Source organism: Ptychodera flava, chromosome 13, assembly GCF_041260155.1.
Source record: "Ptychodera flava strain L36383 chromosome 13, AS_Pfla_20210202, whole genome shotgun sequence".
NCBI classification, from domain to species: Eukaryota; Metazoa; Hemichordata; class Enteropneusta; family Ptychoderidae; genus Ptychodera; species Ptychodera flava.
This window is the reverse complement of record NC_091940.1, coordinates 7,079,239-7,102,206: the sequence shown is the minus strand read 5'-3', so window position 1 is coordinate 7,102,206 and position 22,968 is coordinate 7,079,239. Positions and strand designations below refer to the sequence as shown.

Genomic DNA, 22,968 nt, shown 5'->3' with positions numbered 1-22,968 from the left:
TTTACAGTTACCAAGACGAATAGATTCCTGAACAGGAAGGAATAACCCAAAAGAACTCCCAAGAAGTGTTAATACAACAGGCAAACCAACGTGAGGAGTTGGCAGAACTGATTGTCGACCAAGAGAATATATGGCTGACAATTCTGCAAGACAAGTAAGTTTGTCTTCCTGTATTGATTTTAGCATGGAAATTACTTTATAAGGACAAGAAAAAAATCTTGTTCATCGGATTCTTTTGGACCAAGGTTCACGAGCGGCAAGCGAAAAAATTTTTTAGGTCAAAGGTAACCACGGTCCCTCAGAATTTTTTGCCGGGATGCAAACACGGCAAAATAATTTTCCCCCTCTTAGGCTAACCAGAAATATCTCAGACAAGATTCACTGATAATGGTTATTGAATTCAGCACTGTATTTCTCAACAATAAATAGGGAATTACATGTACAGTATTTCAACATGCTCAGAATAAAACTGATATGCACAGCAAATCATGAAAATCCAACAATTTAGTACTGTCTTTCAATATCCTCCTGCTGGAACCTAGCATCTGAGTTTTTCTATTTACTTTGGCCCCATGTCTTGGCGTCTTTACCATTTTCATTTTACACAATGGTCTAACAACACTGTATTGTGATCTGAGTAAAGTTACATAGTCATCATTCAGAAGGTTCTCTTGTCTCCACAATAGAAACAGCAAGCTTCAAGTAGAAGGGGTGATTCCGATAAACAATTTATTTTTTCTTTCTGGCCTAATCTTTCACCTTGCTACCATTTCAAAAATAGTCTGCCTTAAAATTAGGTAACAAGTTGTCCTGTTGTGGAAGTTTATCACAGGTCACGTGAGAAAGTGCTATGACCTTCAAGTAAAATGGACTTTTCTGCTGCGAATTTAGAATTTAAATTGTAAAAAGTACAGATCTGATTGGAGCACTACAAAAGCCTTTTTATCCTGTTTCATCACACCTCTCTGCCTGTCTATTTGTTTGAGGGTCCATCAAGCCATCCATCTGGTGTCCATATGCAAATGTGTTCAATGATTAACTTAAAAGCAGTTGGTTCAAATGTGATACAGTTTGTAAGAGCTAGACCTAATCAGATTTTAGTGAGCATAGCTCATTATCTAATTGCTCATTTGCATTTTCAATTAATTTATTTTGAAATGAGGTGATGTCTCAAGAATCACTTGACCAAATTTGATGTGAATTTGCCCATAGCTTCATCAGGTAATTGTTTTTCTATGCTGAAAAGTTTTGAGGATATTGCACACGGATTAATTTCTCATTTGCATATTTATCACACGTATACATATACATTTATATGAAAATATTGTCATAGTAAATGACCATTACTATCACAGACATTAAATTAAAGTGAAAGTTCACCAGGGCTGATTTTTACATATGAGCTAGCTTTGGGGTCGCTTATTCTGGAAAAGCCATTTTCACAACTCATAACTCGCTAGTGGCAGAAGTTGCAGTTAAGGGCTTCTTCAACTTATGCCTTTTGAATCATGGGAAAAAAAGAACCAAGCCTGACGCTGTCATCAGGTGATATGGCAGGGAACATCTTTGGATGGGTATGGCATTGTCCACTATCAAGCGAGGCTGTGTGTATTTGCATAACATAAACAACAGTTATGCAAATGAACACAGTCTGGTGTGAACATGAATGACAATGCCATATACCCTTCAGAAGATGGTCCCTGCCATATCACGTGATGAAAGCGCCAAGCTTGACACTTCTTTCCCATAATTCAAAATATTTTAAGTTGATGACGCCCTAAACTGCAACTTTCACCACTATTTTTGTCTGTTTTTGAAAAAATTGCAAAGGTTATAAATGATGAAAATGGCTTTTCTAGAACATTAAGCGACCCCAAAATTAGCCATATGGTGCCGCTAGTGCATCATTCCTTATCCTGCACAGCGATTTTCGCCTGTAGCAGTTTTGCTCCACGAAGCATTTTCTACAATTTCTCAAATTCAACTCAAGAGGGTGGTGTTCAATATCGAAAGGGTAGGCGAATGTTCCAGAACATTTCCCATTGGTGATTCTTCACTACCTATCCTGTATGTAATGACGTCAGTAACTGCCATTTTGAAAAATAGACATTTCGAGGAGCATAACAGTGTTTGGTCGACGGAAATCTGACCATCCTAACTGGAGTTTTGAGGTTTGTAATTTTGCGATTGTATCGCGCTTTTAACGGCTACTTTTCAAAGTTTCGGCTGATGACTTTTGGTCGCAATTAAGAAATTCTCAGGACATATGTATTTTGAGTTTTTTTATGTACCATTGTAGTTTTTATCAGACTTCGGTACAAGCTTTTGCAAATGGAGACTGCCAAAGTGAGCTGTTTATTTTCATTTTGAGCTAGGTATTCATGAAAATCTTTACACTTTTATAGCAACTTTTGAACCTGGAAGTTGCATTTCTGTAGTTGTGACTCGCTCTCCTTATGGTTGCTTGTTCATATTATTTTGTGCTCACCAGTTTATCAGCGGTTATTGATGTTATGACCATGCTAGAATTGCCATTGGACAACCTTCATTTATTATCACCTAAAATCAAACTCGAACCAGAAAATTACAAGGCGGCATGACGTAGGTCCGCTGATTCTGTCATCACGACAATGGCCGTTGACTAAATTCTTACTCAACGTTTGTATTGCGTTCCCAGGGAGAGAAACAATATTTTTCACACAAACACACATTGGATCATGGACTTGGAAACTACACACACCAGGCCCAGTCTATTACCAGCAGTGGCAGAGTGTGTGTCCCACGTCCTGGATGACCAACGACCATGTAGTACTTTTGACCTGTTCAGCTCAGGAGATTCACATTGTTTTTGCAGACCACTGAAAAGGTAAACATTATTGATCTACAAAGCAGGGCAGCAGAGTGCCCCCAGTACTTTAAACCCTTTAAATCCATGCACAGTTGTTCCCGGTATCCAGCCCAACTAAGGTGTTAAAAGGATTATGAGGTCTATCTTCACTTGTCATTTCACTTGTTTCTTTTCAACAGCAAACGTGTAATGAATAGATTCCCAGATTTTTGGATTCAATGGAGGTGTAAAAGACAATATCACACAAACGTAAGATAATCCACTCAACTATTGAAAACACGCGATGAACCAAAGGTTTTAACCCTCAAAAAGTAATCCTGTTTCTACCAAATCTCTCTTTCAATTCCATGAGCAGCACCTCACTGCTTTTGTATGAGAATTGAAAAGTCTCGCTGACTTGTGACAGAGATCCTTCTGCTCAACCGTGTAAGTGTTGCTTTACATAAGTTTGCATTGTACTGTTGTGTATGACGAATTACCGCAGTTGACTGGTTAGTACCGGTACATCTATAGCGTTGTTCCTTGATGATATTTTGTCTTGATTGACTGATAGAAAGCCATTGTTATTGATAACTTGCGCTCTCTGGAAGACAACTGTGAATGAAAATAAAAACTACTTGAACAACTTTATTAGTGGACAATCATAGTATGTAGTTTGAGCAGCTACAGTTCATTAATCCACATCTTCAATTTTTACAGCAGCTCTATGATTGGTACCAGAACTGATAAGTCAACTGATATTTTCGGAATATGGCTACTGTTTATACTCGAGCAATTGCAAGTTCCCATGGTGTTGAATTGCATTGCAAATACCTTGAGCTGCATTGTAGGCTTTGTGGACGAACGTTTGCAAGTGTTAACAAAATGTTTCACTTTTGGGACAGAAGTGCCAGGCGATGAAGTTTAATATTCATGATAAATACCTTGGTTATATTTCCTTTGATAGTTTGATTTTCGAACTGTACAAAGTGAACACTGATTTTGATGTATCTGGAATTCATCCAGAGTATTTCTGTATTTTTGGTTTTTTTTATAGACACATTGTGTCACACAGACGGATAAAGCAAATTTGTCACTCTCATCACACAGAGCTACATGTACAAGTAATGGCTGTGTAATGAATTCAGAATTTGGAGACTCCTCCAAATATATGATAGTCTTTTTGGTGTTCATCAACTACCCATACTTTGGTGAGGGCTAGTACGCCGTACCTGAATGCTTTGTTTGGCAAATTTTATGTGATGTTTTCATTGGTATCTCACTGAGACCATCTCCCCCATCCTTAATTAAACCTTGCATGTAAATTTAAGTTTCCTGAGTCAAAACCTGCTTTAATCCCCTCCTCAATGACATGATTATAATCCAACAAAGTCCGAGCAATAGCTTCATCATATCGCCATCTGAAACCAGCAATGTCAGGTCTGATAAGACCAGGATATTGGAACCGCTCTGATATGTTTATTGGGATAAATTTTGAGTTACTTAATACTTCTCTTATGATGAAGGGAAACTATGGTAGGCTGTTGTTTACTGAAGAGTGTGAAAATGTTGCTCTCCGTCTCATTCCAACCACAGACCGCCAAAATGCTGTCGATTTTATGTAAAGTTCAGGGAGCTCTGCGTACAGAGTGGAGGTGTAAGAACCTTTATAGAGATCATCCTTCTGAATTGTCGGAATTTAATGTTAATGCAGAACAGCTTGGATTGATATTGAGGGGTGAATTTTCATACATAAAGAAATGCCCTAATTACATACACAAAATCATAGGCCATGGTCATGAATTGCTTGTGAAATATGGAACCATTGGAGGTGATGCATCAAAGGGAAATGAATGTCAAAACAAATTTTTAGATATGCATGTACATCGAAACTTGAGTAGAAAGAATTTGGTCTTTGATATTCAGGATGTGCTTGTTTATTCATGGTTGTTTACGAGCAAAGCTCCTAGATCAGATGTATTTGATTCACTCATAAAGAATGCTTGTAGAAAATGTGGCAAACTTGGGCATAACATATGGGCATGTAGCTTTAAAGGGCCTAATAGGACATGACAAACCTATCTTCATTGCATTAGCAGGCTTAAGTATAAATAATGCGTGAAATAATTCATTATTGTTGAAAACCGTATCGTATAACCATAAAATAAGCACCTTTTAACTCAATCACGGCCATTTGAAAGAGTCTGCCAAAGACCGGAAGTGCTGTTTGGACGATCTCGCAAATACGGAAGAGATATACGCGAAGGTGCGCCGTTTATGGCGCCAGCACACTTTACAGTGAAGCCCAGCCCAAAGTTGAGCCACAGACAAGGATTAGCCAATGCCAAATTATTGTGTTGCGGCAGGATGCTCCAAGTGCCATAGTGATGGTGTGTCACTGTTCAAGTTTCCAAATAAAGGACCCAGGATTATGTGGCATGGGCAAAGCAAGTTCAGCGTACAAGGGACAAGTGGACACCCACCCACAGATCGGTTGTGTGCAGTGATCATTTTGATGTTTCTTCCTTTGAATCTGTGCCAGACCTGAAAGCTAAATTGGGATTCAAGGTGCAGCATAGGAGCTAGGGTACTAAAGCCGAATGCCTTACCCAGTATTTTTATTTGGCCTGCTGCAGAATCCGTAAGTCGAGACCCCAAACGGAGAAAATCTACAGCTGTGGAGAAACTGGCCAGGAAACGGGTAAGCTCTTTGTGACATTGACTGCCCGATGGTTTCAATGCATGCCGATTTCCAGTTGATAGTCCAAAAACCACACATTAGAATAAACAACTTGTATTACTGATAAATGCCAAACTCCTTTGTATTTTTCCATGTTGTGAAATGTCTTTTTCGATCGCCAAATGGAAATCTATAGTGTCGGTATAACGAGGTCCAACTTTCGCGTCGAAAACCATAGACTAGGGTGACTGGACGAGAGGCCTGCTGTTCCTTAATTAACAATGGGGCCAACACAAAAACTCTGAGGGTGAATGCTCGAAATCGAAGGCTTAAAGGGGGCTCAGGTAGTGATAAGTTGTACAAATTCATCTTAAGTATGCAACAGTTGTGCACATCTTGAAGTTTACAAACACACTTTGTCAACAAATGTCAGAGGGGACGCCATCTCAGAAGTCGTCTACTCGCACACGAACAGCCGCAATGAAAGATCACGTGAACGGAAATAGTTGTATGTCACAGCATGGAGGTAGCAGAGACTACCTCCATGGTCACAGTGAATGTTGTGAAAATTAGGAAGTCAAGATGAGTGCAAAAATTTCCCCAAATCGTCTTTTTTCCCCGAGAAACTGCTGACAAAATCTATACTATGAAACGTCTATGACCTTTGGCACCGCCGTTTACCAAGAAGGGAAGGTCGGCATGCGGGCAAATTGTACCTTAGACATTTTCCTACTAGTTCTCTGCTCCAAACAGGCTCAGCTATGCAGCACAAATTAGCGCCCATGGTTTTCCCAAAGCAGGAAATAAGGTTTCAATACTGGCTTTATAATGTCAATATGTTCGTCTTTTACCGGTATCTGCAGGTTTTAACCCTTCTCCTGCTGAACCCAGAATATTCCGGGCGTTGGGGGCGCACTCCTAAACTGAACCCGAATATGCATTAAAATGTGTCATTTTGGTTAATTACACTCCACGAGAGTGAGCCCTCTAGTGACAGCCATAGTGTAAGTTTTGCCATTCTGCCTGTTGCATGCCGTTGAGCAACACACTTGTCTCAGTGTGCATCCAGGTTTTTCATGTTTTTCTTCCTTCCTTTCATACTGATAGTGCTAAGTCAGAAGTCCTTTTTGTTTCCAATATTCTGGATGGTCGTCTCGTTTCTGGATATATCTACAGGGCAGAAGCAATATCGGACATTCATGAGAGTTCAGAAGTGCCAGAAGTAACGCACACGACATGATGTTGATCCTGTTCCCGCCACCATCATCAAAGCGCAAGTAATCTCGATGCAAGATCTTGGACAGTTTTCAGAGAGGCATCTGCAAATAGAAAGATGACCTCATGCCTGTGGGTGAGCCGTAGAGTCCAAAACAGTTAGAAGCAGTTACTAAGCAGGTTTGTGACATTTCCAAGCAAATTGCGAGTTTCGTGAGAATGGTATGAGAGAAGAGTGGTGACGTCACAGTCTGCCATGACAGGAAAGATGGCGCGAAACCTGATGAGCGACGAGGACGGGGAAAACATTAACCAATCTTAGATGTGACAGATATTTATATGAGTCGGTGGAGCGGCCTTTAACGGTTGATTCAACCAGTAATTCCTGTAATTCGGCGGACGACACCTGAAATATCAGCGATAGGTCGGGCTGTGGGCGCGCGTAGAGACATCGGCATTCACAGGTCGACAAAGAAAACGGCCAGAAGTTGTAGTAAGAGAGCAGACGTGTCTTCTAACACCTTCAAAGGTAAACGGATCAAGAGTGACGCAAAGAAAGCCTACATATACAGGAAAGAAACGTGCCTTTGCCTAATGGGTTCATCTGGGACCCTAACAAGCCAGATGCACTGAAGAACAACGATATGACTTTACCACAGTTTGTTTCTGGCAAGCTGGAAATCGTATTGAACATGAAACTTGACTCTAACTAAGCCAGCCGGTTATAGACCGAACCATGTACAGAATGCGCAGTTGTAATCATGGGTTGGGTCATGCATGCGTACAAAGCAGTATAATTTTGGAAAGTATAGAGGTTGTATATCCCCTGTCACTTCATGCTTTTGGCTGGCAAATACTGTACTGACAAGATGAACATGACAAAAGTGGTTAGATATTATTACTGCCCTCAGTCGCCTTGCAAATTAGCAATAAAACATTTCCAAGTAATTTTAAGTTGCTGGGGAATGGGGATAGGGCTACTTTCGTATTTATAATCTTTCTTTTTCAATGCGTAAAATGAATGTTTCAATAAATTTTGCAATATACATCCTCTGTTAATTAAATGTTGGATTTCATCTAGGTATGTAGAAACAAATAAGTGCGATGTTTTATTTCATTGCCTACTCTTGACTTACACACTTAGTTGGGCATTCGGTGTAAAACTCCTCTTGTAGTTTGAGGCTTATGACACAACCACCTTTTAGTTTATACAAATCATTTTGTTGTTCTCTCTTCAGTGAAAGCTAAATCAAACCCCCTTCAAGGTAGACCTTTACCAGGGTTAATTGATGGTAAAGTGGCAGACTTGTATGGGGTAAATTTTATAAAATGTCCTGACCTCTGCACCCTACAGAAATCATTTTCCATGTTGTACCGGTATTCTGCAGCGCTGTCATGATCATAGCAGAATACTCTGAATCATGAATGAAAATAATTTATGTAACAGTCACTTGAATCAGTGATTTCTGATACATGCCACTGTATCCCTTTACCATGCAATGGACACACGGCTGCAGAAAATGGAACAATTAAGTGACTGATGTGTTCTGTATGGTGCAGGTCATGAAGTTCTGTTGTTATTGCACTGTCATCTCAGATGTGATATTTAACATTTCACCTGAAAACCTACCCAGCCCTTTGACAGCAAACGAAAAATTCATTAAAGGTGACTTACATCTTTACCATATAACAGCCATTATACATATTTTGGCCCTTGGCTTTTTTTTACATCAGATGGGCAACATCTACTTATCAGCACCACAAAGCTATATAGTAACTGTACAACATATCAGTCAACAATGTTGAGGTAGAACGCGCTTCGGGGACAGATATACGGACTCTCTCATTTTTTCAATTCTTTTCTGATCTACCGCTTGTGGGGGGTTGTTTTAAAGCTCTTGGCGTAAAACAACTTTTCACTGGCTTAGTTTTTTGAAAAACAAAAGTTTTAGTTTTTCTCCAAAAAGTTAACATAGGAATGGTGGCCATTTTGAATTTCAAATATCAGTAAATCTTGAGTAATTTGTTTCTCTTGTTCCAAGATTTGCAACAGAGGGTAGGAACTCCGCTTTATATCTTGATCTGTTCCTACAAGTGGGTACTAATGGGCTACACACTAAGCTGTATGACGAAAGGGATGATTTCGATTTTGAAATCATAAATTATCCCCTCTTGTCAAGTAATATTCTGTCTGCACCTGTTTATGGTGTGTACATGTCTCAGCTTCTCAGGTATTATAGGGCTTGTGATTCCTATGCAGTTTTCAACTGAGACACAGCTCATTAGCATCAAAATTACTGAGACAAGGATACATAACAAAAAGACACGTTAGGACTTTCAAAAAGTTCTACGGTCGATATGACGACATTGTGGCCCAATATGACACCCCGCTCACTTAAATGATTAACGACAGCATTCCCGGCTTTGACTTACAGTGATTCATATCCTGTATCTTTTCATACAATATTTAGACAATTTTGGGACAATCCTGACGGTGTAGCATGCTAACAGGGTACGCTTACCCATTCCGGACACCTCCCTGGTATCACCACTAACTATCAGTGGTTCAGGATGGTCCTACTTAAATTTGTAAATTACAATTGTCCCATGGACCTGGTTATTACCTTGAATGGAAATGATTATTGGACAAGTTTAATGTCATATTGCATGGTGACCCCCGATTTTTATTCTTGATTTTGAAAGAGAATGGTTGAAATATTCTTTGATGAAAGTTTGAGCAAAAGTTTAAGTCTTTCACTTTCGAGGTGCATGTGGTAATCACTAAAACTTGTTTCTATTATTTTTTTATTTCAGATGAGAGGTAATAAAGGCTTCCTCCATTTACTGGTATGCCGAGAACTATAAATGGTTCAAGGCAATGCCAGTAAATTGGAAGAAGTGTACCAACTACCTTGTTGACACATTTTTCGACAAAGACACACAGAGTAGCGAAGAACATTTGTCGAGGGACTAGATGCGTCAATTGTTAACTGCATAATCAGTGAGTATTTATAATATGAAATCAATTTGAAATGCATGCAGACAGTGTAGTGTTACCAATGGAAACTTAATGATTAACATATACAGTCACAGATCGAGCTACTGCAAGGAATACACCAATGTACTATTCACTCTAAGCTATGAAACCCTAAAGGGGGTTTTCAAAGGTGTCTGGTTTATAGATGACATTTTATGTAGGGACTGAAAAAGGAGTAATAATTAATAGAGAGATTTCTGGAAAAGATAGGGTTGAGTTTTAATAGGGAGGTTTCACTATTTTCAAATAAAACATTTTCATTTTTTTTCCACAGCTTTAGTATGCAGTTATGCAGGGCCTGAGGACAACCTACTCGTGGGGCTATCAGGTGCCATATCACCAAAATATGTGTGGAGCTAAGACGAAAACCCCCAAAAAAATGAGAAGAAAAACAGCAACAATTAAGAAAATTACAGAAAATTAAACAATTTTGGGGAGAGATTAGGAACATTTTGATTGAAAGAAATTCCCAGCAGACATTGATGAAAAAAAATTTGGCTGCAGATGGTTTGACATGAAAAAAGTTGAAAGGTTGAAAAGATGTATATCCATGAGAAAATCTTCCAGATCCCCCAGAATATCAAATGATCCATCCCTTAGCTGTATCCTTTTAAGTTTGTTTAATATGATTTTAGATCAAAAGTAAGTCAAGCCAAAGTTCTTCTCAAAGTATGGCCACAGAAAATTTTCAAATATTGGTAAAGAACACACAATTTAGCTTTTTAACAATAGAACAATTTTTGACTTGCAAGGCAAATAAGGCTGAACACATAATTGTGCACTTGAATTTGAGAGACCAAGTCTGTTTCCAAGGAATGATAAAGTAACATGTTAGATATAATATGACTTATTGACATGAATGCAAAACTATCTTCAAAATTGTATGATATATATACTGTAAAACGAAAAACATTAGCTGTATTTGAGGTTTTTGACATAGCAGACCATTTTCACCCAATATTTCAAATATGAGCCACACTGAAACGGCTCAAAAGATGACCTTTGCCCTCAATGTCTAATGTTATGCTGTGTACTCTTCCAGACCATTCAAGTCTAGCTTCAGAGACAATTGTCTGTTTTGAATTTTTACACTTGTATATTTGAAAAGGGAAAATGTTGTTAAAATATTACTGTTGATAAGTTAATAACTTTTGACAAGTTTTAAACATGACAAGTTATACACATTGATCAATGAAGTGATGAAATGGTGGAGGCAGGTTTAATTTTCCACTTTTGGGAAAATGTTTCAGATAGTTACTATACCTTCTTTATGATGAACATGCTTCAGAAAACAAACTTTAATGGCTCTGAGGCTTGGAAAGAACAGAATTATGTATTTGGTTGGTGGGGAGGGGGAGCTAACTAATGAAAAATAGTAAATTGTTATCCTGTGGATTCCATGTATGGAACTAAAGTACAATGCTACATAAACTATTGTGTGAAAAGTCCTTTGACTCAAAATTACGTCAACCCATGGCATGGCACATAATATTTTTCATGTCATTTCTTTGTACTAGAGGTATTTTCAAATTGTGATATTGTATTTTTTTTCATTTGGAAGCTATATCTTTCTGTATAATTACTTGAATTGAGAAACTATCAATTTTGCCAATGTAGATGCTTTATACACAACACAAACTTATGAAATTTAGTCTTCAAAGTGGGCAAACATTTGCCAACTTACTATAATAACAATAACCAGCATTTTTTCTGTAATTTCTCCTAAACTGGCACAGACAAATCAAATTGACATCAAGTTTTTGTCCAAATTTGTGAACTATTAAAATATGCTTTTTCTGCAAATTGTGAAAACTATATTGTGACTGCATGCATGTACACATAATGCAAGCACAGGTGCCAGGCTGCAGGTTTTTGGCCTGGTCTGTGCAACTTTCTGGGCATTTCTCTAAACTCAAAATAAACAGGCACCCAGTTTTTGCCAAATTTATGTGCTAAAGACATGAGTTTTTGAAAATCACGCCGAAACAGCAGTTCGTGCTATAAACAAACACTTTCTTGAGAGCACTTCTGTAAACCGAGCAGAAACTGGGCGCCCGTTTTTTGCCTGGTTTGTGTACCATCAACAGGCGCTTTCCGGACACCTCTACAAACCGTGCAGAAACCGGGCGCCCGGTTTGTGCCATAAACAGGCGCTTTCCGGACACTTCTGCAAACCGGGCAGAAACCGGGTGTCCGGATTTTGCCCTGTTTCTGTTATAAAAACGGGTGCTTTCCGGACGCTTCTAGAAACCGGTTAGAAACCAGGCGCCCGGTTTGTGCCATAAACGGGCGCTTTCTGGACTATTAAGCTACATATCATGATAGATTACACCGGGCTCTTTCCGGGCGCTTACCGGGCACTTTCCGGGTGCTTTCCGGGCACTTTCCGGACACAAAATTTGGTAAGGGTATATCCAGAGCTATTTCTTAGGATGTTTCAACTAATTTCATTCAGATTCGACAGATACACAACAGTTATATCCTGATCCGAGTGGCAAATGTGATATGTCTAAAAGTCAAACACTAGTTTTTAACTGTTTCTTTTAAATGTTGCAAAAGATAACAATCAGTTTATGGAATTACTCAGGTGATGGTTGCCTGTCAGCTCCATGTAATGTTAATATGTTTGGAAAGTATCCTACGCTACTGTGAGGGTATCAGCTTGGCAAATCTGTTGAACATGTTATTATTTAAAAGGTTGCAAGTTTTCATATTATATTACTCTACCTAGTTTTCCTGAAGGATTGGTTGCAGAATATATATCTGCACAGATTCTGTTAAAAAAACAGATTTTTTGTTGTTGTACATCTGACCAGAAAACAAGTACAGTTGATCATTGACATTATCTTTAGAATATATCTGTAGACATGTGTTTTAAGCATTCCATGTTGCATTTTATATCAAACTTTTGGCTAAAATGCAGGCAAGAATTTTAAAAAAATCATTGGGTAATGCAATTGTCTGTCCATCCAAAACCTGGGTTCATATACATATGGTATGACCAAGAGAAAGCCAGTTTGTACTTTCATGCAGTCAATGTTGAGCAGTCCCTAGTTCATGTTAGGGTTCTTGTTGTCCAGTAAAAACATGCATTCAACAGGATGTGATGTGTTTTTAAGTCATGTTGAAATCATTCTCCTACATTTTGAAGGAATGTGATGTCATAAGTACTTTCATTGTACTGAAGCAGAAACTCGTTAAAAGCTTGTGACAGTTTGCCAATTTTTAATTGGTGTTTATAAACGATCTTTATGAGCCATTTCACAGACAAGCTTTACAATGCCTAATAACATTATCCATGAGAACTTTTACTGAATTACTGTTTCTTTAATGCTATTTCTATTCAATGATCATCCGACGTGTCGCCTAATCAACCCAACCAAATCAGAAATTGGCATGGTAAGCAAGCAAATCCTCGATAAAATTAATAAGCCAATCATCAATGCCACGAACATCAACCAGTGGAAGAACACATCAGACGTCCTTAAATGGTTCAACAATCTAGAGCATAAAGAGAGGCTTTCCTTGATAAGCTTTGATATATGCGAATTTTACCCATCGATCAATGAAGAGTTACTGACCAAAGCCCTAAATTTTGCCAGCAAATACCGCCAAATAAGTAGTGACGAACGTGACATCATCATGCAGGCCAGGCGCGCATTGTTATTCGAAACCAACACACCATGGGAGAAGAAATCGTCATCTGACCAATTCGACGTGACCATGGGTTCATTCGACAGAGCGGAAATATGTGAAATTGGTTGGTTGCTATATACTGTCTCTACTCACTGAAAAGTATGGCCAAAATGTCGGGCTTTATAGGGACGACGGGTTAGCAGCTTTCAAGGGAAAACCGCAAGAGATTGAAAACATCAAGAAAGGAATCTGCGAAATCTTCCGCAACAACGGTTTAAAGATCACAGTTGAGGCTAACCAAACCATTGTCAATTTCCTGGATGTGACGCTAGACCTGAAGAGTGGTAAGCACACGCCATACATGAAACCGGGTAATGTGCCATTGTATGTACACCGCAAATCTAATCACCCACCATCCATCCTGAAAAATATCCCTGAATCGATCAACAGGAGACTGTCTAAAATATCATCAGACAAAGAATCTTTCGACAACACCAAATCTGCATACCAGGATGCCTTGGATAAGAGTGGATACCATTACAATCTTACATACAAAGAAGAACCACCTAAAAGGAAAAGAAATAGACAAAGAAACATTACGTGGTACAACCCCCCTTACAGCAAAAGCGTGGATACTAATATAGGAAAATGCTTCCTTAGTCTGATCGATAAGCATTTCACCAAATCAAATCCTTTGCACAAAATCTTTTCGAGAAATACACTAAAAATTAGTTATAGTTGCATGAGTAATATTGGTACAATAATAACAAACAACAACAAGGCTAAATTAAACAACTTAACCCCAGTGAAGAGAATAAGACAAACTGCAACTGCAACTGCAATAATAAATGCCCGATGAATGGTAGTTGCAATGATGAACACATAATATACCAAGCGGAAGTCATTACATCGGACACAAAACAAACTTACATCGGACCATGTGATACAACATTTAAATTTAGATATAGAAACCATATTTGCTCGTTCAAAAACCAACACTATAAAAATACAACTGAGTTAAGTAAATATATTTGGAACTTAAATGACCAGAACATTGAGTATGAAATCAAATGGAGAAAGGTAAAACAAGCTAAGCCATACTCCAATACCAACAAGAAGTGCAACTTGTGTTTGTGGGAAAAGTTTTTTATCATATGTAGACCAACCATGGCAACGCTCAACAAAAGAAATGAGCTCATTTCGAGCTGCAGGCACTCTAAAAGATTTCTGCTATCCCATATAAATTAAACACGTATATGGGCGCGTAAATACGCGCATCATGATATGTTCCATTCAGAATGCCTTTGTTCTATTTTCTCATTACTCTAGAATGTATTGGTTTGTATTTGGCAGTTGCCTGATGACTGCATCGCAAGATGCACGAAACTCTGAGTAGCGAATAAATGTTTTAATCTAAAAATCCAGCTCCGGACTTTCATCTACCTATAGCTCTAGTTCAACTATTGAGCACTCTGCCAGTCCGATGAAGACATCAATCTACGTCCTGCTCGTATATATATCTATATATCTATATATCTATATATCTATATATATATATATATATACCTGCTAGTATATATATATATATATAATATATATATATATATATATATATATATATATATATATATATATATATATATATATATATATATATATATATATATGTATGTTATATTTATACTATACCTTGAGCTTGCATACTCAGGGTTCACAAATCATATCTCTAGACTGATTTTGAATACACAGGGTTTACCAATCATATCTTCTAGATGGAGTATGCATACCCCAGCCACGAGCGTTTTGATATAGCCCCACGCTCATATTTAATTGGAGGAAATAAATAACAAAGCAACAGCCATTTTCTTCCCGTTCCATTGTGAGATATGGCGAGACTTTGCGTGATTTACAAGTACGCGGTATGCGTGAGCATGTTGTATCCGTAAAAAACGTCGCTGAATATAGCCGTTTCCGATATTTTTGCGAGTTCTTACCCGAAGAATATGTACTTTTATTGCATAAACTGTAATATTTTGGGGTTTATATGGATCTTACTACATGCTTTAGAAGACATTTGGATCATAACGCAGGTACGTGTGCGATCGCTATTGTAAATAATGGCGAGCGAACAGCATGGAATCATGCTTAGTGAAATGTAATTTACCAGCCCAGATAACATCCAAAATTGAATTATATTTTAATCAAGCTGATTTTTTTCGTGTTCTTAGTCAAATATTTTGTGTTTTGAGTGTGATGATTTTGTCTGGGTTATTTGTCCTTGCTTTGGGTTTTTTTTAATTGAACAGCATGTGTTGTGTGGTTTGATGCTTGGATGACCTGTGAAGTTGACCATGCCCATGGTTACTGTATTGTTTACGTGTACACTGGCGCCAAATTTGAGCAAACTACACTGTCTTCTGCAAGTTTATTGCGGTGTTGCAGTCAGTAAGATGTCCGGGGAAAAATCTCTCCAGTTTCACAACAGCATTTTGCAAAACAGATGTCGAATTTGCAGTCGCAAATTTGCAGAGAAGCCGTTTCTGTGCGCGGATTTCGGAGAATTGTTGAGTGAATGTTTCGAGGTAGACATTTCAACAGATGACCCTGGCCTTCACCCAACCCATTTCTGTAATAACTGTAAGCGGATTACAACATCAATTGTAAAGGCCAAGGAAACAGGTAAACAATACAATCATGGGGTACAATTGACTACATGGAAAAAACATCCGAGAGTTGGCAAATGCAGTGTGTGTGAGACTCTTTGTAAAAGTGGGCAAAAACGGAAGGCAGCAAAAAACCGGGGAAGACCTTCAATGACACTAACCAAAAAAACTGATGAAGACCAAGAACATAAACAATCAGAAGTCCTTATCCCTGCTGTACAGCAGAAAGCTGGCAAGAAGCTAAAGTCAGCATTAAACTTGTAAAATATTGACCATTGGCATTAAATAAACATGTTTTAAAAATGTTACCAAGTGGGAGTGCCTCTTTAATACTCCAATATCACATAATGAGTTATTATCTGCCATTAAACAATTGAAAAATAAGAAAGCACCGGGTGAAGACTGCATAAGAAATGAGATGATTAAAGCTAGCAATAATGTGTGTATAAGTAGCATTTTAAAATTGTTTAATCATATACTGGATGGTGGTAAATTTCCTGTATTCTGGAAATCAACATTGTTAGTTCCACTTCACAAATCAGGGCACAAATGTGATCCAAACAATTACAGAGCAATCACACTTTCAAGTTGTTTATCAAAACTTTTCACATTGGTATTGAACACGCGTCTCATTAAGTGTCTAGTGATCAATGATCTTTTCTCACCTTATCAATTTGGTTTTAGAAAGAATAGACGTACTTCAGACTGTGTATTTTTGTTAAAGACTGTAATTGATAAAATGTTTTCTACTAAAAGTTTGAAAAACTCAAGCTCAAACAAGCTTAATGTAGCCTTTGTAACTTTAGAAAAGCTTTTGATTCTGTTTGGAGAAAAGGATTATTTCTTAAAATGCAGAGGTTGGGAATAACTGGTGGTTTCTACGATGTTGTAAAATCTATGTATGATAACACTCAGTACAAAATGAAACTACCAAGAAGTATTTCTGATGGGTTTCTTTCTACGTGTGGTGTTAAACAAGGTTGTAACCTTCCACCAACTTTATTCAATATTTTTCTGAATGATCTCCCATGTGTTTTTGGTGACATGTCTGATTTCCCAATAGAAATTGGAGACCTGAAAATGAGTTGTATTTTGTATGCTGATGACGTAATACTTATGTCAAAATATGCAGAAGGTTTACAGAATTGTCTGAATAAGTTACTTTCTTATAGTAAATTATGGGGTCTCACAATTAATGTAGATAAGACAAAAACAATGGTATTTAACAAGAGTAATCATTTCATAAACAATGTGCAATTTTACTTTGACAACAATTTGATTGAAACAGTGAAACATTTTACATATGTTGTTCTTATTACACCAAATGGAAAAGTCAAACGAAACCAGAATAATCTTAAAAACAAAGTAATGAAAGCTTTATTCAGCATAAAAGAGTCAATTTTATGTGAAAGAATGTAAAATCCCAGACTTTGCTTAAAACTTTTTGACACATTGATTGTTCCAATTCTTTCATATGCTTCTGAAATTTGGGCAACAGAAATCACTAGTACTGATAATTGTCTTGAAAGTCTGTGTATGTCGTTTTACAAATTTATTCTAGGAGTCAGTAAACACACTCCTTTGGAAGGCATAAGAGCTGAGTTGGGTAGACTACCATTGAAGATCTCACTTTATATGTCTGTTATAAGATATTGGTGTAGACTGAACAGTTTGCCTTCAAATCACATTCTTAAAAAGGCACTCACAGAAAACAGAAAAATTCAATCTCCTTGGGTGAAATTTATTAATCGCAATTTGGGGGATTGTAATCATATGCATGTTTTCATTTTATTGGGAGTGATATCATATTGTCAACTAAAGAAGAAAATAAAAGAAAATCTTACAAGTGAATGTTTGGGTTCATGAAGGAGAAATCTGTTTGATGATATAAAAAAAATGGAAATGGTAACAAATTACATACATATAGAATTTTCAAAACTCAAGTTTGTCTTCAACAAGTCATTGACAATGACATAGTCCCCACTTGTAATAGGAGTATTAGTCTTGATGGGGCAGGGAAATGTGGTCATTAAGAAGTATCACTGGAGTGTATATGTTAAAATCTATGGACACATAGGTCTATGTCATTGTTCCCAATTTGCAACAAGAGGCATGTCTAAGTTATGGTTCTAAATCGGGAAAAAAGATCAGACCTCTAGCTGTATTGGCCAGCCAAGAAATACATATGGGCATAATAAAAGAGGTTAAGATGTGACATCTTAAGGTCTATTATTCTATCAAAATTAAAGCGTATAGAACTTGTGGTTACTGAGTTATGCATATATACGCTTAATCAAGGTCAAAGGTCATCAAGGTCACGTGACATTTTGAAAAAAAAATTGTAATGCTAATTAATTCATATATGCCAAAATTCAGACCTCTAGCTCTATTGGCTTGCCCACAATTATATATGTGCATAATTAATAGAGGTAAAGCATGTGCTGTCATAAGGTCTCCCATCCTACTAAATATAAAGGACATAGCACTTGTGGTTACCTATTTATTGACATAATCGTGTATTTTAGGTAAAAGGTTATCAAGGTCACATGACATTTTGTCAAAAAATTTCTATCCTATAATCTATCCCTATATAACAATCATACATCTAGCTCTATTGGCTCGCTCAATACTAGATATGCACACAATTAATGAGGTACAATATGTGGCGTGATAAGGTGTCCCATCATACCAAATATGAAGGGTGTGGCACTTGTGGTTCCTGAGTTATGGACAAATATGTATATTTAAGGTCAAAGGTCACCGAGGTCGCATGACATTTTGTCAAAAATATTGTCTTGATAAGTTATCCCTATATACCAAAAATCAGACCTCTAGCTCTATTGGCTCGCTCAAAATTAGATATGTGCATAATTAATGAGGTACAATATGTGGCGTCATAAGGTGTCCCATTATACCATATATGAAGGATGTAGCACTTGTGGTTACTGAGCTATGCACAAATATGTATATTTGAGGTCAAAGGTCATTGAGGTCACGTGACGTTTTGTCAAAAAAATGTATTGCTGAGTTTTCCCTATATACCAAAAATCAGACCTCTAGCTCTATTTGCTCACTCAAAATTAGATATGCGCATAATGAATGAGGTACAATATGTGGCGTCATAAGGTGTCCAATCATACCAAATATGAAGGGTGTAGCACTTGTGGTTACTGAGTTATGGACAAATATGTATATTTGAGGTCAAAGGTCATTGAGGTCACGTGACGTTTTGTCAAAAAAATTGTATTGCTAAGTTATCCCTATATACCAAAAATCAGACCTCTAGCTCTATTGGCTCGCTCAAAATTAGATATGTGCATAATTAATGAGGTACAATATGTGGTGTCATAGGGTGTCCCATCATACCATATATGAAAGGTTTAGGACTTGTGGTTACTGAGTTATGGACAAATATGTATATTCGAGGTCAAAGGTCACCAAGGTCGCGTGACATTTTGTCAAAGTGTCTGAGATATCTGCGTGAACGGATGGACTCATGGATGGACTCACGGACGGACGGACATGACCCAATCTACAAGCCCTTGGACTTTATCTGTGGGGACTAAAAACTGTGTCACTGCATCCTTTTTGCAATATGAATACGATGAGAAACTAAATTTCTTTTTTTTTTGGCCTTATACATGGGAGTCTATGGACTTCCTTATACATGGGAGTCTATGGACTGCCTTATACATTGGAGTCTATGGACTTCCTTATACATGGGAGTCTATGGACTGCCTTATACATGGGAGTCTGAGGACTGCCTTATACATGGGAGTCTATGGAGGTGAAAACTAAAAAGTCCTCTAACACGGTTAAATTTGATGGCATTGTGAAATAAATCAACGTGCATCTGTATGAGGTAGGGTACTATCCTTGTACCAAATTTGAACGAAATCGCTCCAGGCGTCTCTGAGATATCTGCGTGAACGGACGGACGGACGGACGGACGGACGGACGGACAGACGGACGGACGCACGGACATGACCAAACCTATAAGTCCCCCCGGACGGTGTCCGTGGGGACTAAAAATTACTTAGAATGCTTGTCTGACTTTACACTCCGTAAATTTTTTGTCCAAATGCAGATTGAGTGACCATAACTTGGGTATTGAAATGGGAAGGAAAAGTAAACCTAGATTACCTTTGAGTGAAATAATCTGTCAGAGATGTGATCATAATGAAATTGATGATGAGTTTCATTTATTACTTTCTTGTAAAAATCATACTTCAGAAAGAATTTTATTGGGACATAGTAGTGGTACAGATTTTTGTACATGTTATAGTCTCTTAGAAAAAGAAGAAATTGTTAAAAAGTTAATGGAACAAAATGTTCTTGATCTAGCTGTATTTCTAAAGAATACAAATGTATGCTGAACCCTCCAGCAGCTCCGGTCTGAAAAATGTCCTGGTAACTTTTGTTCATATGTTGTTCAGACTTTTACTGTTTTCTTAAAGAGTACATGTTTATACCGAGTTCAAGCAGCTCAAATGAATGTAATTGTTGCATGTTTTCGTATTACAGAGATGAATGGTTGTTTTTCTTTCTCTGTATTGTTCACTTACATTCCGTAACACATCTTGATGTACCATACCATATTCTCTGTTAGTATGTGTCGAGTACAATAAAGATTGATTGATTGAATTATTTGTTTGATGAATCTCAAACTATTCAAGAAGACAACAAGAAATGCCATGGTCCAAATAATGTCATCAGTATGCTTCATGATTTCCTCTCTAATTTTAGTTTAGGTGAAAAGCATGCTGCATTTCATGCTGATAATTGTGCAGAGTTTAGGTGAAAAGCATGCTGCATTTCATGCTGATAATTTTAGTTTAGGTGAAAAGCATGCTGCATTTCATGCTGATAATTGTGCGGGCCAAAATAAAAACAAGAGTGTCATACATATTTTATTTATCGTTGCAGTAAAGGATTGCATGATGAAATAAGCTATCACTAAATGGAGGCAGGTCACACTAAATGTGTTTGTGACTCTGCAATTGGGAAAATCAGGCAATTGTACAGAAGAAGTGATGTTGACAGTGTGAGTCAATTATCAGTTGTTGTAAATAAGAGTTTCAAAGGTAAACAAATCAAGGTTGTATATGGAAGTGGGCAAGTCAGAACCAAATTTCAAGTGTCGGGAATGGGATAAGTGTTTAATGTCATATCTGAAGAATTTAAAGGGGATCAGTAAATTTCATCATTTTCGCTTCTCTAAAGATGATCCAGGTGCTGTATATGTGAGGGACGGTGTAGCTGATCCAAAAGAAAGGGTATATCTTGTTAAAAGGGGAGTTACTTGGCCACCTGATAATGAATTGGAACCCCCTGTACTACCAGCAGGTGGAATCAGTCTTCAAAGGCACAGAGAACTACACAGCAAAGAGTTGCCATATGTTAGACAACCCTATAGAGATGAATTGCTTTCTCATTGCAGTCAACATTAACAGCCAGTGTTCACAGATATGTTCTCAGCTTAGTACTAAGCTGTGTGTCAATGAAATGAAAAATTGTCAATGTTTGGTGTAATGTGTAAATATAGATTAAGATATTGTGTATTATATTTATCTGAGAGGCATGTATGATGAGAGGGTCAAACTTATTAATAAATTCAGTAACACTGGTGCATTTTAAAATTGCATTTTCTGTAAGAAGAGCTCTCATCTGGATATAGCAATGGCATAATCAATTGTTTTACCTGTATTTATAAATAGGCATCATTTAACTATCCATCATTATATTTGTATGGTGCCTTGTCATTTAGTGAATAGTATTCACTCCTATGTGTTTGGATTTGTAAAACGATAGAATCCTTGTAAAGAATACCGGCTTTGTTAGTATCTCTGTGTATGCTGTGGAATTTCATAAACATGTTTGTTGCTTAGCAACATGTTTCCTTAGTTATTTTCATGATATTTTTATGTAGTAAATTTATCATAAAAATGATCATTGTTTTCACTGTAGAATAAGATATGAAAACTTTGCTCTTGAAAGAATAAAAAAGTTACAATGGCTGACAGTAAGTGCCTTTTCCATAATAAGTCACATGCTGTATCTCTTTTACACCCCCATTTATAATGGTATGACTCTCTATTTAATGAACAATAAAGTAAATTTGGAAAGAAAATTATCCTATAACTTATCCATAAGGTTTATGTGGCCGAGTATTCATAGTATTAGATGTGTGTGTTCAGATTACTACTGTCTGTAAAGCTTCACACTCTTGGCAGTTTTAGATACTGTAATGCTATACATACCTCTGTTACCTAGCAACCTGTTTTTTTGGAAATTTGTGATTATATGACAGTGAGTACACATTACAAGTTAAAAGCACCTTAATGTGTTAAAGTTTGCATCATACACATTGACAAAATGGATCACAAAGATGAATAGTACACACACTTTTATTGAAAAAATTGTAGGATGTGCAATTTACCTTACACCCCCATGTGGAAAATGGTACAACCCTAAAATTAGCTCCATCATTATATTTTCGCCATGACAACTGAGGGTGTGGTGTAAAATTTATCCCATCACAGGCAATGATATTGTCTCTGCGTCACATATATGACCTACAAATTTAAATTACAGAGGTATTACTGTTAGTAGTTGTATTGGTAAACTTTTTACTGTGATTCTCAATAACAGAGCAAACAATAATAATTTACTTAATTGTGAACAAATAGGTTTTCAAAAAGGTCATCGCACTTCAGATCACATTTTTATATTGAAATCTCTTATCAATTACTACAAGCACAAGAGTAGATCTATACATTTATTTATATGCTTTGTTGACCTCCAGAAAGCTTTTGACAGTGTCTGGCATATGGGATTGTTTTATAAGTTATCTAAACAAGGTTTTAGCATTAAAGCGCAGTGGTCGTCGCGCTACGCATCCTCCTGAGGG

The 22,968-nt window shown here is 37.3% G+C and overlaps 2 long non-coding RNA genes across 2 annotated transcripts; both read left to right on the top strand.

The window, feature by feature from the left end:
* Positions 1 to 1,950: 1,950 nt before the first annotated feature.
* Positions 1,951 to 8,037, top strand: LOC139148654 (uncharacterized). The gene is made up of 4 exons (XR_011555956.1): positions 1,951 to 2,171; positions 2,678 to 2,866; positions 3,204 to 3,274; positions 7,961 to 8,037. It is a non-coding gene; the product is annotated as an uncharacterized lncRNA (long non-coding RNA).
* Positions 8,038 to 9,538: 1,501 nt separating this feature from the next.
* On the top strand, positions 9,539 to 11,571 carry LOC139147270 (uncharacterized). The gene is made up of 2 exons (XR_011555682.1): positions 9,539 to 9,723; positions 10,034 to 11,571. It is a non-coding gene; the product is annotated as an uncharacterized lncRNA (long non-coding RNA).
* The last annotated feature ends 11,397 nt before the right edge of the window (positions 11,572 to 22,968 follow it).